General features: G+C 36.5%; 1 protein-coding gene across 5 annotated transcripts in view; it reads left to right on the forward strand.

Moving 5' to 3' along the window:
- The window catches only part of LRRC4C (leucine rich repeat containing 4C), a 1217740-nt gene that overhangs the window by 485792 nt on the left and 714286 nt on the right, over positions 1 to 17662 (forward strand). The gene's annotated exons all lie outside the window — the stretch shown is intronic.

Consider the following 17662-nt stretch of genomic DNA (forward strand, 5'->3'; position numbering starts at 1 on the left):
GTCCATCAGCAGACATATGGATAATAAAAGATGTGTCATATATATACAGTGCAATATTAGCCATACAAAAGGAATTAAATTTTGCCATTTGCAACAACGTGGATGGACCAAGAGGGTATTATGCTTACTGAGGTAAGTCAGAGAAAGGCAAATACTGTATGCTGTCACTTATATGTGAAATCTAAAAAAATAAAACAAATGAGTGAATGTAACAAGACAGAAACAGTCTAAGGAGAACAAGCTAGTGGCTACCAATGGGGAGAGTGGTGGGAGAAGGGGCAAGATAAAGAAAGGGGATTCAGAGATATAAAATAAATAAGATACAAGGATGTAATGTAGAGCACAGGGAATATAATTAATATTTTATATTAACATTGAATGGGATATAATCTATGAAAATATCAAACCACTATGTTGTACACCAGAAACTGATATAACATTGTAAATCAACTATCCTTCAATTTAAAAAAGTCTCACCTTCTAGAATGGTGTTGGGTGTGAAAGGTAGGCAAAAATATGATCCCTATGTTGTTCCCAAGGTTCTCTGGCCCAGTCTCTGGGGATCAAGCTGAGGAAATGGTCACAAATTAAGCAGAATTTCTGGAATTTCTGCTGTTGTCTAAGAACCCCCAGCCAGTCAATACCCCAGGTCATCTCCAATGATATTCGCTGGGGAAAAAAATTGCAAATGTTGGTGCCAAGCCACAGCCAACATTTGAATCCAGGAGGGATGATCCAGAACTACTCACCTGCTATCTCACTGGAAACGCTCTATTATTGCATCAACCACACAGTAACACGTTCCTGTATTTTCATGATTAAATTATTTGGGCTATTTTGTTACATTGAGACAGGGTTCGCCATACTTGAAATAGCCTCAATTTAATCACAAATTAGGCCTTTAAAAAGTGATCCTGTAGTATTAACATCCTTATAATACCAGTCCTCGAAGTGCTACTAAAAAAATAAGAGCGCTCTCCAGATGGAAAAATGCCTGTACGTGTTGGCCACTGTGATTGGAATCATGCTTCTGCCTCAGACCTAATTTTTAGTTTCAAGATGATATTATAGAACCAAAATAATTGTAGCTTTTCAATTTACTCATTTATATTAAATTCCAAAATTATGGAACAAATTGATTATAAGACATTCTTTGATTGTATAGTATCTTCCCTGTATTGCAAGATTTTTATTTTGGCATTTTATTCCAAAATGTATAAATCAACTCTTATTTCTTGTGCTTTGAAGATGTTAACTTTACCTGAATTTACGTATAGATATGGTTGGTGCCAAGAGGATCCTATGCATAGTAGAAAAATTTTAAATGATTGCTAGAACAAAAGCAGGAAGAAAGAAAAGGCCTTTGCAGTGGGTGCCCTGACAGGCTTTGCTGCAATATCGCCCTAATGTTGTGTGGACAGAGAGCAGAAAAGTTTCTAGTTTCTCATCTGTGTTATTAGACTTCCTTATAATTAATGTCTAACTGTTTTGGGGTAGATCTATGATTTTTCCCTAAGTGAATTCCTAAGACTCTTGATCACATTGGAGTTAAGAATTATATAAGGTGCAGTAGCATGCAGCTTTTCTCTGTGACATAATGAAATAAGATAGAAAATATGAGAACGTTTGTTTGAAAGTATTAAAATTATGTGTTATCCTAGGGTTAGCCTTGATTGCTACTCTAGAACAGGGAAGAATGGTATTGAAAGGACCAAGAATGCTCAAAGGTTGTTGACTGCACCTGGACAATTTGGAAGGTTCCTGCTCTCTACGCCAGATTTCCCAAGCTGGTTGGGAAGATAAATTCCTTGCTGGTTTAGCCATTGGTTCATTTTTATCTAATGGACATCAGTTAAGTATTCACTGTATCCAGTGGCATGGGCAGGATGTTGAAAGCATGAAAGTAGATTTATCAATCATTGTGATGTTTTTCTGAAATGTAAAATCTATTGGGGAAAATAGGTATATGAAATTACACACAGCTTTGCATCTTCATTAGGGTGACAAGACCAATTATAATGCAATGTATTCAGAGGTCCAGAGAAGGTGAGGATTGGTATGAGTTTGAAGAATCAAGGAGGCCTTTATTAAAGAGATGGGGTTAAAGTTTGGAACTGAGGGGTAGGTGGTACATGTCTTTGTCACTGCCCACCTTGTAAAAGTCAGTAAAGGGGAAGAAAGCCTTGGTAATAAATTATAAAACTATTACTATACAGCAATTGGCCTCGAGGATATGCAGACCAGACAATTTGTTTTTCCATACTTCCCTTACCTTATTTCCATAAGAGTTTATATCTTCTAAATAGGATCCCCCTCTGGAGAGCTTTCTAATAAACTGTGTCATGAAAGTAAGATAGTGTCTCAAGTCTAAAACAAAAATCCTTACACCTTAAAGAAGAAACAACCTAGAAAAATTTTATTTTATGAAGACCTCCTCATTAGTACCTTTGCATGCTTATTAGTACTATTTTATGCAGAGAACTCTATTTACCCTGTTTTTTTTTTTTTTTTTTTTTTTTTTTTTTTTTTGCAGTACATGGGCCTCTCACTGTTGTGGCCTCTCCCGTTGCGGAGCACAGGCTCCGGACGCGCAGGCCCAGCGGCCATGGCTCACGGACCCAGCCGCTCCGCGGCACGTGGGATCCTCCCGGACCAGGGCACGAACCCGTGTCCCCTGCATCGGCAGGCGGGCTCACAACCACTGCGCCACCAGGGAAGCCCGATTTACCCTGTTTTTAAGGAGTTGATTTTGCAACTGTGTAGGGGTAAAAGCATCTGAGATATACAGACACAGGCAAAGCAAAAGCATGCATGCCTCATGCACATGTATGTGTGTGCTCATGTGTTTGTGGCCGGGGGTAGAAAGTAAGAGGTGTATACTAGGGACAGAGGAGTTATGCAGAGATGCCTTGAATAAACTATTGACTTGCAAGTACAGGAAGACCTCTGCCCATCTACTTTGCTTCACCCTAATCATAGATGCATCCAGTGGGCTTCATGTTTGGCCAGTCTCAATATATTTTTTACATAATTTACATTGCTGAAAGGCTACCCCTCCAATACAAGGATACCTTAATTCTAGGAAAGGAGAAGACGCCACGATTAAAAGGGTGAGAGAGCTCAGAGGGAACATGCGTGGCCAAAAGAGAAAAGTATTAGAACCTTTAAGTCAGCTTCTGTTTTAGAGTAAATAGTAATATGAAATAAAAGGGGGGAAGGAAAACTGTTTCAAAGCCAGTCTACATGCTTCCAAGTCCCCAAAGTAAACGTTGAAAATGTTTTCTCTGTGGAGACATCTTGTGGTCTAAAGAGACTGGCCTTTGGTGGCACAAAGGCTTGGGTACAATCCCTCTTCTTTGACTTCTTAGCTGTTCTATCTGTGTATGTTTCTTTGGCATTTGGATTGCTAATTTCACCATTCTTAAAGAATAGTAATGTCTACCTTATAATAACATTGAAAGGGTGAAGAGAATGGCATGTAAGATTTGGGCATTATATGCATGCCACATATGAATTAAATGAACATTAACTAATTTTTCTCAGCAAGTCATGCTAAAAAAATAATAATCTAACACTGCCTGTATGAACTCATTTAACTCTTAAACCAAATCAGGAAGTAGTTACTTTTATGCCCATTTCACAGATTAGAAAATTGAGGCATAGAGAAATTAAATATCTTTCCCAGGGCTATAGAAGCAGCAATTAATTAATTAATTAGTTAATTCTGAGCCAGAATTAACTCTGAGACAGTCTGCCTACAGAAACTAAACTTCCAGGCACTGTGCTCTACTCAATAAAATGTGACTATCAGTAGGTAGTGTTATCACTACTACTTCTGTCTTCTTGTCCTACTGGGATATCGTCACATCTGATCCTCTTCTCAATTTTACCTTTAAAAAACCCCTTCATTTTAGCACTTTCTTTTAGGATTAATATTGTTTAATGATTATTTGTTTATAAACGATTCTCTTACAGTAGAACTTGTTGCACGCTATTATGAATATCATCCAAATTCTCCAGAGATTTAAGGTACAAGTTAAAATATTTAAATGTCAACATATTAATTTTTCTATAACTCTAAGCAGCAGAATGGCTATATGTACAATTTACGTACATAATAAAATCTGTGTAAACACATGCTAGTGACCTACTTTCCGCCAAGCCTGTCTTGTCTTGTTTTGTAACCCAAGCCCTACACTACCTTTTTTGCATCAGGAAAAAATGGTTTCTTCATTTCATTCCCCTGGTTTCCTCCTCCCTGTCACATTGAACTAACAAACACAGTAGAACGAATTTCATATCACACAACTTGTGCTTCAGTATTGAACCCAGTTGTCTCATCCTAGGCGATATGTCTCAATATAGAACCATTTCCTTATCTGGGAAGAGTTTTGGAAAACAAGTCTTCCTTCTTTTTTGTAGCTTTTTATTTGAGAGCTTAGCAGAAATAGTATAAAACAATTCACTGTCAAATTTTCCAGAAAAATCAATGCACAGCTTACCTCCCTGTCTCTACCCTCCAAATTTTATTATATATGACAATGGCCTTATTTCTATGAAGAACAGTGCTACATTATTTCCATTACTTTCTCTAAATTGCAGCTAATATTTCACCTTAGTGGAAGGATATTGGTTACTAAGACCCTATCTGGGCTCATCCTGTACTGAGTCATGCACTTATTCATCAAAAATATTACACAGCCTTTAAAAAGAATGTGATAGTTTTATATATTCTGACATGAAAGGATGCTCAAGATATATTAAGTTTTTTTAAAAAAAGCAAATTGCAAAACAATATATTCAGCAGGCTCTGATATTTTTGTTTTCCAAAAAAAAAAAAATAATTGATCCCATGTGTATGTGTGTATATAGAAAAAATCTGGAAAGATGTATTCCAAAATGTTAACAATTACCTACCTCTGAGAAGTAAACTTACTTGGGTATGAGGGCAGTGAGGGACAAGATGAAGCATTCTTTCTTACTCATATACTTTTGTATTGTTTAGTTTTATATAGTTTTTTTGGTAATGTTCAGTTTTGTACTATTATTGTAGTAATTAGAAATATACAATTTATATCATATCTGTTATTATAGGATTCCATGTATACGCAAAGACCAGTGGGACAGTTCTGAATTTGATGATACTGTAATCTAACAGATGGGATAAGACAAGTAGAAACAATCATTATAATACAAAGAGACAAAAGTAATCAGTTCCAGAAGAGAAGTGCACATATATCTGAGATTAGGAGAAAATCACTGGACATATTGAGGAGATAGAAACAGATAAGTGGTATTTGATTGGGAAAGAAAGGGTTTTAGCAGGCTGAGGTATTTAACTGTCTTTTCTCTTTTTTGTTGCCAGTGTGGAGAATATGTTATGTGCTCAATAAATGAAGATTGTAGGAAAGAGAAAGATGGAAGGAATATGAAGTATAATGAAATAATCACCTGGTCATAGAAATTTAGAGCTGGGAAGAATATAAAGATTATCTCATTTTGTGCTTTAGTGCTCTTCAGAAGAATGTTATGATTCCATCATGGTGCCCCATTGTGTATAGGATCTTAGCATATGATTTTTTTTTCTTTTTTTGTTTCAAGAACATTCACCTTTTCACTTAAAGGAATCACTTTATGGCTTTTTTTTTGACATATCCAAATTGCCAGCCTCACTACTCTTGTGCTTTGGGGACATTTTTAAATAAAATAAGGATTGCTTGAACACGAGCTCTGCAATACCCTGATAGTAGATCTGATAACTGAGAAGGCTACTAAGTGGCTAACGGGCAGGAAACACTGAAAAAAGAGATGATTCACGTCTCAGGCAGGACAGAGCTGGACGGTGCAAGATTTTATCACGCTGCTCAGGATGGCATGTAATTTAAAACTCGCTAATTATTTTTGAATTTTTTTTCATTTAATATTTTTGGACCATGGTTGAACTTGGGTAACTGAAACCACAAGAAGCAAAACCGGTAGAATTGGTGAGGGGGCAGTTGGGGGGGGTGGTTAGTGTATACTCATTGTTCCTCTCTTCCTTGAAGATGTTGAATTTCTGAAGGCCACAGCCGATTCATTTTAATAGCAAAGGTTGTCTTGAAAGGATTCCTGAAAGAATTTATAGTCACCTTCATGCCTGTGACTGGTACCTGTTTCATGAGTTTTTAAATTGGGGTCATAGAAACTCTAACACATACTGTGTATTAAGCGGTAAGATTGTGTTCCGCTGCTTATAATTTTTATGGGTTTACATAGTCGATTTAAAGGTTATCTTGCTTTAATTCCTGTGGTAAATTAGTCAGAATTTGGTATCAAATTAGGAAGAAAAATAGGTGTTTCACTAGCTGATTTGGTAGAGTATGGCCAGTGGGAGAGACGGCCAAGATGAATGTCATGGAGGAGAGCATGGCTCTTCCAACAGACAAAATGAGCATTGATGCCCAGTTCAACTTGCATATGAACATTGAGGATATACAAGCTGAGATGAATAGGAACAATGTAGAAGTCTACATTGTGAAATGTGCCATCTCTTTTATTGGCGAGCATTAGTCAAAAGTCAAGTTAAATGTTATATTAAATGTTAATATATGGGCCAAGATTCCTAAGAACAGAAGAATAGTCTTGACTTATGCTTCAAAACTATCCACAGAGATCTTTTCTGGAGCATAATTTCAGGGGGAAAAAAATGATCAAGTGATTGTATCAAACTTATCAGATGTTTACAGAATCATCCAAGGACTGAGAGCTAACTGCTAAGCTTTCCAGAGGTGCAGGGGAAGGGCAAGCACCTCAAAAACCTATGTCACTCCCCAGGCAGAGAGCTTTTGGGAGACAGAGGTTCTAGCTAAATTGTCCAAAGTGGGCTGTTGTTAATAGAATCAACAGGCTTCAAGTTATTTCAGCCCATGGGTTTCTTAATGCCGGAGGCAATTTCTTTGTCTCCTTTCCAATGAAGGTGGGAAAATAATGAATCTGTGTTTTGCAAGTCTTGCAAATTTATAAGTTTTGGTATTGAAAGTGAACTGCCTCAGAGGGGCAGTCATTAAAATTATTCTTGAAAATAAAAGTCTCACAACTGATAGGTGAAGATAAAATACTTTCTCTTCAAATTATATGATCCAAATGTATTGCTGAGGCATCTGTGAATACTAAATAATTGTAAGTTTTTTTATGACAAATATTAATGTTAAAGGCTTAAACTCTTCCCCAGCTATTAATATCATATTCCCTTGTTTGCTGATAATCTGTTGATTTAGAGAATGATTCTTTTTTTTCTTTACATCTTTATTGGAGTATAATTGCTTTACAATGATGTGTTAGTTTTTGCTTTATAACATAGTGAATCAGCTATACATTTACATATGTCCCCATATATCCCTCCCACCCTCCCTATGCCACCTCTCTAGGTGGTCACAAAGCACCAAGCTGATCTCCCTGTGCTATGCGGCTGCTTCCCACTAGCTATCTATTTACATTTGGTAGTATATATAAGTCCATGCCACTCTCTCACTTCGCCCCAGCTTACCCTTCCCCCTCAAGTCCATTCTCTACATTTGCCTCTTTATTCCTGTCCTGCCCCTAGGTTCTTCATAACCATTTTTTTTTGGATTCCATACATATGTGTTAGCATACGGTATTTGTTTTTCTCTTTCTGACTTACTTCACTCTGTATGACAAACTCTGCATCCTTCCACCTCCCTACAAATAGCTTAATTTCGTTTCTTTTAATGGCTGAGTAATATTGCATTGTATATATGTGCCACATCTTCTTTATCCAGTCATCTGTCAGTGGACACTTAGGTTGCATCTATGTCCTGGCTATTGTAAATAGAGCTGCAATGAACATTGTGGTACATGACTCTTTCTGAATCATAGTTTTCTCGGGGTATATGGCCAGGAGTGGGGTTGCTGGGTCACATGGTAATTCTATTTTAGTTCTTTAAGGAACCTCCATACTGTTCTCCATAGTGGCTGTATCAGTTTACATTCCCACCAACAGTGCAAGAGGGTTCCCTTTTCTCCACACACCCTCCAGCATTTATTGTTTCCAGATTTTTTGATGATGACCATTCTGACTGGTGTGAGGAGATAGCTCTTTGTAGTTTTGATTTGCATTTCTCTAATGATTAGTGATGTTGAGCATCCATTCATGTGTTTGTTGTCAATCTGTATATCTTCTTTGGAGGAATATCTGTTTAGATCTTCTGCCCATTTTTGGATTGGGTTGTTTGTTTTTTTGATATTGAGCTGCATGAGTTGCTTGTATGTTTTGGAGATTAATCCTTTGTCAGTTGCTTCATTTGCAAATATTTTCTCCCATTCTGAGGGTTGTCTTTTCGTCTTGTTTATGGTTTCCTTTGCTGTGCAAAAACTTTTAAGTTTCATTAGGACCCATTTGTTTATTTTTGTTTTTATTTCCATTTCTCTGGGAGGTGGGTCCAAAAGGATCTTGCTGTGATTTATGTCATAGAGTGTTCTGCCTATGTTTTCCTCTAAGAGTTTGATGGTGTCTGGCCTTACATTTAGGTCTTTAATCCATTTTGAGTTTATTTTTGTGTATGGTGTTAGGGAGTGTTCTAATTTCATTCTTTTATATGTAGCTGTCCAGTTTTCCCAGCACCACTTACTGAAGAGGCTGTTTTTTCTCCACTGTATATTCTTGCCTCCTTTATCAAAGATAAGGTGACCATATGTGCATGGGTTTATCTATGGGCTTTCTATCCTGTTCCATTGGTCTATATTTCTGTTTTTGTGCCAGTACCATACTGTCTTAATTACTGTAGGTTTGTAGTATAGTCTGAAGTCTGGGAGCCTGATTCCTCCAGCTCCATTTTTCTTTCTCAAGATTGCTTTGGCTATTCGGGGTCTTTTATGTTTCCATACAAATTGTGAATTTTTTTTATTCTAGTTCTGTGAAAAATGCCATTGGTAGTTTGATAGGGATTGCATTGAATCTGTAGATTGCTTTGGGTAGTAGAGTCATTTTCACAATGTTGATTCTGCCAATCCAAGAACATGGTATGTCTCTCCATCTGTTTGTATCATCTTTAATTTCTTTCATCAGTGTCTTATAATTTTCTGCATACAGGTCTTTTGTCTCCTTAGGTAGGTTTATTCCTAGATATTTTATTCTTTTTGTTGCAGTGGTAAATGGGAGTGTTTTCTTAATTTCACTTTCAGATTTTTCATCATTAGTGTATAAGAATGCCAGAGATTTCTGTGCATTAATTTTGTATCCTGCTACTTTACCAAATTCATTGATTAGCTCTAGTAGTTTTCTGGTAGCAACTTTAGGATTCTCTATGTATAAGTATCATGTCATCTGCAAACAGTGACAGCTTTACTTCTTCTTTTCCAATTTGGATTCCTTTTATTTCTTTTTCGTCTCTGATTGCTGTGGCTAAAACTTCCAAAACTATGTTGAATAGTAGTGGTGAGAATGGACAACCTTGCCTTGTTCCTTATTTTAGCGGAAATGCTTTCAGTTTTTCACCATTGAGGATGATGTTGGCTGTGGGTTTGTCATATATGGCCTTGATTATGTTGAGGAAAGTTCCCTCTATGCCTACTTTCTGGAGGGTTTTTATCATAAATGGGTGTTGAATTTTGTCGAAAGCTTTCTCTGCATCTATTGAGGTGATCATATGGTTTTTATTCTTCAATTTGTTAATATGGTGTATCACGTTGATTGATTTGCATGTATTGAAGAATCCTTGCATTCCTAGGATAAACCCCACTTGATCATAATGTATGATCCTTTTAATGTGCTGTTGGATTCTGTTTGCTAGTATTTTGTTGAGGATTTTTGCATCTGTGTTCATCAGTGATATTGGCCTGTAGTTTTCTTTCTTTGTGACATCCTTGTCTGGTTTTGGTATCAGAGGGATGGTGGCCTCATAGAATGAGTTTGGGAGTATTGCTCCCTCTGCTATATTTTGCAAGAGTTTGAGAAGGATAGGTATTAGCTCTTCTCTAAATAACAAGTGAGTTCTTAAAATTTCATTTTCTTTGGCAGGATGATAGGAATGTTTTTAGCACTGGAATGGAGTTAATGGAGAATCGTGGTTAAGAATGTGGATTTTGAAGTCAGGCAACAGAGAATTGTAACCCAGTATAGTGATTTGTGTGGCACTGAACCACTCACTTAAACTCTTCAAGCATCAATTTGCTCCTCTAAACTCAGGGGCAGAAAATCAGCTGCCTGCAGAGATTCTGTGAGACCAGAACATTCCAAGTATGCCTGACACCCATGAGCACTTAGTCACTGAGCATTTCCTACTCCCAAGGAGTGAGCTAAGACTTCACTGGTATCACCTCATAAGGAATGATTCCATGAGATAGAAATGATTTTGTTGCCATTTTATAATTAAGAAAACTGAATTTTACAGAACTTTACAGAAAATACAACTATAGGCACACATTTAGGCCAGAGTATGAATGTAGGTTTATGTCTACTTTCAACACCTCCTCAGCGTGCCCCTATTCCTTTTATACCTGTGATCTTTCTGTCTCTGTGAAGTAAGTTAAGTGTGTCATTGCCAACATAGGAAATTAGTCATACAGGCTCTTGGGGCATTAAATGACTGGCTTATGGTCACATGGTTAGTAAGTGGTGGAGCCAGTTTGGGGACCCAGGTCTGTGTGATACTACCTTGTCTTTATTACTGGTATCTCCCTCTCCTTTACTCTTTGAATTCTCCATCTGAACACACTCTGTCCTTCAGGACTCTTTCTGCAATGTAGACCCCACATGGACTGTGCGCAGAAGTAATCCCTCAATGACTTCACATTATATAGAGAGTAAAGCCAAGCATCTTTTTAGAACTTGCCAACCTCTCCCTGGTCAGAATCCTGCTTCCCTCTCTAGTCTCACCTCTTGGTGCCCTGCCTGCCAACGCCCTTGAGTACATCCTCCAGCCTAATGCACTACTTTAACTCTGCCATACTCGCCATGTTGTTTTATGTTTTTCTGCATTTGATTCATTCCTGAATGCGTTTACCCATTTTGTCTACCCTGTGACTTCCTATTCATCTTTCAAAACCCTTCTGAAGTTCTGGACCACAGGTAAAATTGGCCACGTCATGGTGGCAGCCATCAAAGTATGCTACTTGGCCTGCTGCTGGAAACATAATTGATTGACAGCCCTAGCTACTGCTTTCTGTATCCACCAGGGCTTTTGCTACTAGGCTGTGCTTCCATTGGGCTGCTCCCAGCCAGTGACTGCTACTGGCTCAGGCCCATTCTTGTGAACTACAAGACTCCTCTGATGGGGAACTGTAGCTCTAGGACTGCCCATTGGCTTAGCTGAGTCTTTCTTAAAAATGTGCTGCAGTTCCAGAATCTTCCATCCAACCTTCTGTCCTTCTCTTCTCCTTTACACGTGTCAGACTTCTGCCGTAGTTTGAAGGCTCTCCAGTCTTTCTCTTGATCATTCCCCCTTTATCCTTCACAGGCTTTCCCGATAAATTTCTTATATGTCTATTCCCATCTTGGTGTCTGCTTCTTGATGGACCTGAGTAAATATAGCCCTGCGGGTGCCTTTCTCTCTCCTGTACACATACCAGCACGAATAAAATATTGCATTTGTTATTTTACTTTTCAAATATGAGGCCAGTAAAATTAGGAAAAACATTGTATTCTTTTATTTTCAGCCCTTAGTATACTGTTTGGTACTTAGTGAGTATTTAATGAACTTGCATAAATGAATTCTAAAATTATGATGTTATCTAACATGCGTTTATTTAGGTCAAAACAAGCAAAACTGTGTGTTAACTCCTCAGCTAACACTGCCAATCAATGCGAGAATACCTGGGAGTTAGTTTATGGTCACTAATGCTAGGCTTGTGTTTCAGAGCATTGCCATTCAGCTTCTCTAGGCCCAAAATATTTTCTTGAGTTCAAATGAGTTTTTATGCTTATGAACTTAATTTAACTAAACTTTAAATCTTGAAATCTCACTGAATATCTCTCATCACTAAATGAAGCAGCCTTGATTAATCACTCTGAGCATTTCAAAATATTCTGTCAGTTAACCTATATTTAACATAAGCATGTGTAAAATCTATATAAGAACATTCATTAGTAGGAAAGCATATTCTTAGAGAGCTATAAATTCACATAGTAATTCTTCTTAATATTTCAAGTGAGGAGAAGGATATAGAACATTTCTATTCATTACTGGTAAATCCATTACAAACCTGTTCTGATCCATACAGCAATAGAACTTATTATTTCTTTGTTGTTGGGTTATTTATGCTAAAAAGGAAAAAATAATTAACTATTCCATTTACCATTAAATTTTCTCTTCACAAAAAATTACACTGGTTTGGCCACCAACTAAAATCCTATGTCATTGCTTGATTCCAGATAATTTTTTACTTTGTTCCACTCCATGTTTCATACTTGGGATCGCTCTTAGAATTTTTCAGTATAATCTCCTAAATATGTTTTGTCTTGTTCTTGTTCTATAGATAATGATAATAATAAATACCATTTACTGAGTCTATTATGTGTACCAAAAATTATGTCTTAAATGCTGTCATCCCAATTTTCCAAATGAGATACTAAGAATCAGAGAAGTAAAATAACTTGGAGGTGATTGTACAACTAGTAAATGGATCGTCAGTGGCCTGAACCCAGATCTGCCTAATTTTTGGATTATCTAATCTTAGTTTAATTGTCTAGTGTTTTGACTATAAAATTTGAACAATAATCTATTAAATTGAAAGCATACAGTGTTCTTCTAAGAGCTTTGCAGTTTCCTCTAGAGGAAATAGAGAGCCACTTGGCTTCTAACACAGAGGAAAATAATGTACTATGATAAATACTTTTAAAAAACATGTCAGAAGGAGACAGTTTAAAAAATGTAAAGGACGGTATATAAAACTAGAAAAAGGGTGACTTGGAAGCTAGTTACTGACAAAGTCTAAACAAGAAGTGGTTAAGGTCTGATTTAATAGTGTCAGCAAGGGTATGGACAGGAGGAAGAGAAGACTGGAGAAACATTTCTAAAACCAGTGGCTCAGCAATGTATGGACCATGGGATTTTTGGTCCGATTCCCTAGTTACCCTGCATCTGTTTCCTCTTCTGTAAAATAGAGATAATAACATCTATTTCAAAGTGTTACCAGGAGCTTCAAGTAATAGTATACTATCATATACTTGTATGTTACATACTGTGAGTCTAGGCACTTCCATGGGGAACTTTATTTATACTAGGAATTTACTTCTCACAAGAACTCCAGTAACTAAGTATCATCATTACCAGTTTTACAGATGAGGAAACTGAGGCACAGTGAGGTCAAGTAAAAAAAAAGTGATGGTGCTGTGGTAACATGAGATTAAAATAATAGCAGGTATTGTATGTGATACATAGAAGGTGCTTTATAAACGACTATAATTAGCCACCTGGACTAATGCCCTTGAAAAGGAGAACCAAATCTGACTCATTTTTGAACAAGGTAATCTAGAATGTGGAGTGGGCAGAACCGCTTGATTGGATCATCATGGACACAGCACAGGTACTGTCCTTGGTGCTGAAGATCTGGTGGCAAACCAGCCCCTGCCTTCATGATATTTTCCTTCTGCTGGAACAGATGTTCTGATGACTAGGTGGTTGAGTAAAGGGAGCATAGTTGGAAAACTATTTCTAAATTATTTTCTGTGACATATTTTTTTCCTGTAAACATTTGCTCAGAAAGCTGACACAGGAATAAGACACTGTAAACTTTCTCCACTTTACAGCCTTTTCAGTGAGGACTAGGGGAACACATTTGTTTCAGATCCTTTCTTGAGACTTTTCCCTTTTCATAGAGTTAACTTTTAGCTCTGGCCTATTATAGGCCCCCAAACTAGTTACAAACTAACTTATTTTCTGTTACATCCTCAGCTCTTAAAATAGTACCTAAAACAGTCAGCACTTAATTACTGTGTATTGAATGAATAGATGAGTGAATGAATAAATAAAGGCATTTTTCATTTTTCAGATTATCCATTCTTTACATGCAGTAAGTTGATCTCTAAGGGAAAAATTGAGTATTTAAGGTTAATTACTAACTGGAATGTATGCTAGGATTTATGTTGTGCAAAAATGATATAACAATTTGAAAGTGGTTCTTAAGAGTCGTTTATAACAAGCTCTGAGGAGATAATTTTTGTAAGCACCAAAACCACAGCATCTCTGAATTTCAGAAGTGTCATTATACCATCCTTTTTTTAAAATTAAATCTCACTTTCAAAATTCAGATCACAAACAATTTTGTAAAGACATTAATGGTCAAAATGGATGTGTCACTCAGTCTTACATCATGCCCTACAAATCATGAGAAAACTGTTGTGTTTTCCTATCTCATCCTTGAACGTGGACACATATAGTATGTACATAAATTTAGAAAATATGCCATTTTGAAATTCCCTTCTTTCATGTGATATTATATCATGAGCATGTTTATATAATACTATGCAATTATATGATTATCTTTTTCATATCTGGATGATATTTACTTGCCCCAGTCCTATGTGGCCATCCACTCACTTACCTTCAGCAGAGCTGTGGAATTTTATCCATTCCCAGTTGTGTCTAAAATATACATTTGCAAGATAGAGTCTTACTAGCATTTTCTCGAGCTTGAAATCCATACAATTAAATAATTCTCTCCATTTAAGGATAAATTACCTTCTCTTATCTTCTCTGAGGTAAGACAGAGAAGCTGAAGGGGGCTGTGGGAAGCAGAGTAGTCTGGTGAGAATGGTAGAGGGCAGTGTGGAAGTTCCGTAGATATGATATTAATATGTAATCTCAGGCCATCACATCCTTTGTGCCTCAGTGTTCTTGAGTCTGCCTCACTTTAGATTATATTTGGGGGAATGTAATGTTTATCTACCTAAGATGCCCTACCTGGCTCAAACTACGCAATGGCATTTCCAAACCAATCTGTACAACAGAGAATCAAAATAAATCATGTAATGTGCTAACCGTAATATCGAACACATTGTGTGTGTTCAACATATTCTACATACTGCTGTGATTTTTATTATAGTGATAATGATTTGAATCAAGTCTCTACTTGGTGTGGGATAAGTGTATGCTAAAATTATTCCTTAGTTTGTTGTCAAGTAGAGTGAATTATCTATAGGATCTCCTCACCCTTCTCTTGGAACTTATTTATATGAGAATTCAGAATCGTTGTAGTGCTCTGGACCAAATGTAGAAAGGTCAGAGGTAGATTAGGGTTTTTTTTTTTCATGCCAGAATAGTTGTTTATCAAAAGGAAATGAACTGTCATAACTGGAGGAGGACTCGGGCTTGTTCATTCATTCTTCTCCCCCTTCCGCTAATGCACAATCGTTACTGATAGAATATTCTCAAGTGATTCTTTTTAAGTGACTCTAGTAGTGACACTTCCAATTAGACTGATATTTGTCATAACTATTTTATTGGCTCTTGGTAATAATCACAGAGTGAATTACTGCTCTTACTCTCCAATATCACAATGAATCAGTTCACAGAGGCAATTACAAAGAAGAGTGAATGACTAGGGAGACAGAGTAACTAGTCTCTCTCAAGTAACTAGATGCTGTGAAGTAGCCAGATCCTAAAGAATGTTATCATAATATCAGTTACTCTGTTTTTTAACTCATTATTAGGCTTACAGGTACTAAACTTTTTCATTTAGGTGTAAAAGTGAATGGCTTTTAGGAACTCTACTGTATTGGCTCCAAATGAAGTATTCTCAGGATGGCAGCATGATAACTATAGTTAAAAATACAGTATTGTACACCTGAAAGTTGCTAATAGAGTCAATTTTTAAAGTTCTCATCACCAGGAAAAAAAAAGCCACAATGTGAAGTGATGGATGTTAACTAAATTTATTGTGGTAATCATATATATTGTGGCAATATGTACATATATCAAATCATTATGTTGTACACTTTAAATGTATACAATGTTATATGTCAATTATATCTCAGGGAAATTGGGAAAAAAAGAAAAAATAATAATTTTGAATTAAAAATAGTTTTTGTGTCACAAATGTACCTAGGTTAACAGCTCAATTTCACTACTTACTAGTTGTGTGTCCCGGTACAAATTGCTTAATCTATCTATGTCTTTTTTTCCATTTTTAAATGGAGATGTTTACAGCTGCAACCATGCAGCATTATTTGAGAATTAAATAGAATAATACAGGTAGTCATTTAGGGTAGTACTCTGTGTACAGTAAGTGCCCCAAACTGTTAGATATTACATGTACCAGATGTATTTTTCTGGCTCTATAAATCAGGCAAATATAAATTACTTATTTTTAGGTGTTAATAAAAGTTATTGTGGTATAAAATAGCCTACTTTAGAGTCTAAAGATCCAACTTTCATACGGAGTTCAGCAAAAATTGACTTTATGAACTAAGTCAGATCTCCGAAAATCACTGAAACTAAGCTGTATGCGTGAAGTGTAACAATACATAATTGTATCAGGATTGAGGTAAGGCTCAACTATGTTGTATATTCAAGTTATCACATCTTGCTTAATACCTTTTGATACTCAAATAATATTTTTACTGATTGTCCCATTTTATTACCTCAGCTCCCTTGGGAAAGCAATTGAGAAGATGTTACTACACTAGTTTCATAGCTAAGGATCTGAGACTCAGTTAGAATGAAGTTACATAACCAAAACACAGTTCAACAGGAACTAGAACCTAGGTTCTCTCATGTCAAAAGAATAAACTCCTTCAAGTAAATCTGAAATCTGAAAAGGAATATGTATAAATATATATCTATGTACATGTATAACTGAATCACTTTGCTGTATACCTGAATCACTGTAAATCAAGTATACTTCAATTAAAAAAAAAAAGGAAGAGAGGTCTGTGAGCTAACATGGGCTTAACTTGTGTAGGATCTCATCAACCCTTTTTAGAGATTTGGGCTTTTATTAGAATGAGATGGAAGCTACTGGAAGCTTTTGAGCACAGAAAAGACATAATCTGATTTACCTGTTAATAGAATCATCCTAGCTGCTATTTTGACAATAGACAAAAGGAAGGAATAGAGTAAAGTAGGTCTCCATTGCAATAAAACTTAACAGAACTTATAGTGACTTGGACCAGCATATTAGAAGTGAAGATGGAGAAAAGCAGTCATAGTTTAGACAGATTTTGGATACATTTTGAAGTTAGCACCAATGGCATTTGTTAATACACTTGCTATGGAGTATGGGAGAAAGAGTGGAGTCAAGTTTTTTTGGAATGAGAAAATGGTAGGATGAAGTTGTTTCTCTGAGAAGAAACTGTAGAATGAGCAAATTGGTGGTGACAGTAAGCTCAGTATATGCTCATTTTAAATTGCCTATTAGAACTCACAGTGGGTCTAGCAAGTAGACAGTTGCTTATAAGTATGGCACTCATGCAGAGTTCGGCACTAAAATAGAAATTTGGCAATCCCAGATGTAAGGATTCTCTTTAAAAGTTTAAGCCTGGATTGGATCTGGTTGGGAGTTAGTCTAATAGAAAATAAGAGATGTTCAAGATGTGAGCCGTGGTGTATTGTATTATTACAAAGCTAGGGAAATGAGGAGAAAACCTCAAGAGGAGATAAAAAAAGTGTAATCCATTGAAGAAGGAAACTGGAGAGAATGATGTTTTGGAAGCCAAGTATAACAAGTA

The sequence above is a fragment of the Orcinus orca genome, chromosome 8, assembly GCF_937001465.1.
Source record: "Orcinus orca chromosome 8, mOrcOrc1.1, whole genome shotgun sequence".
Classification (NCBI taxonomy): domain Eukaryota; kingdom Metazoa; phylum Chordata; class Mammalia; order Artiodactyla; family Delphinidae; genus Orcinus; species Orcinus orca.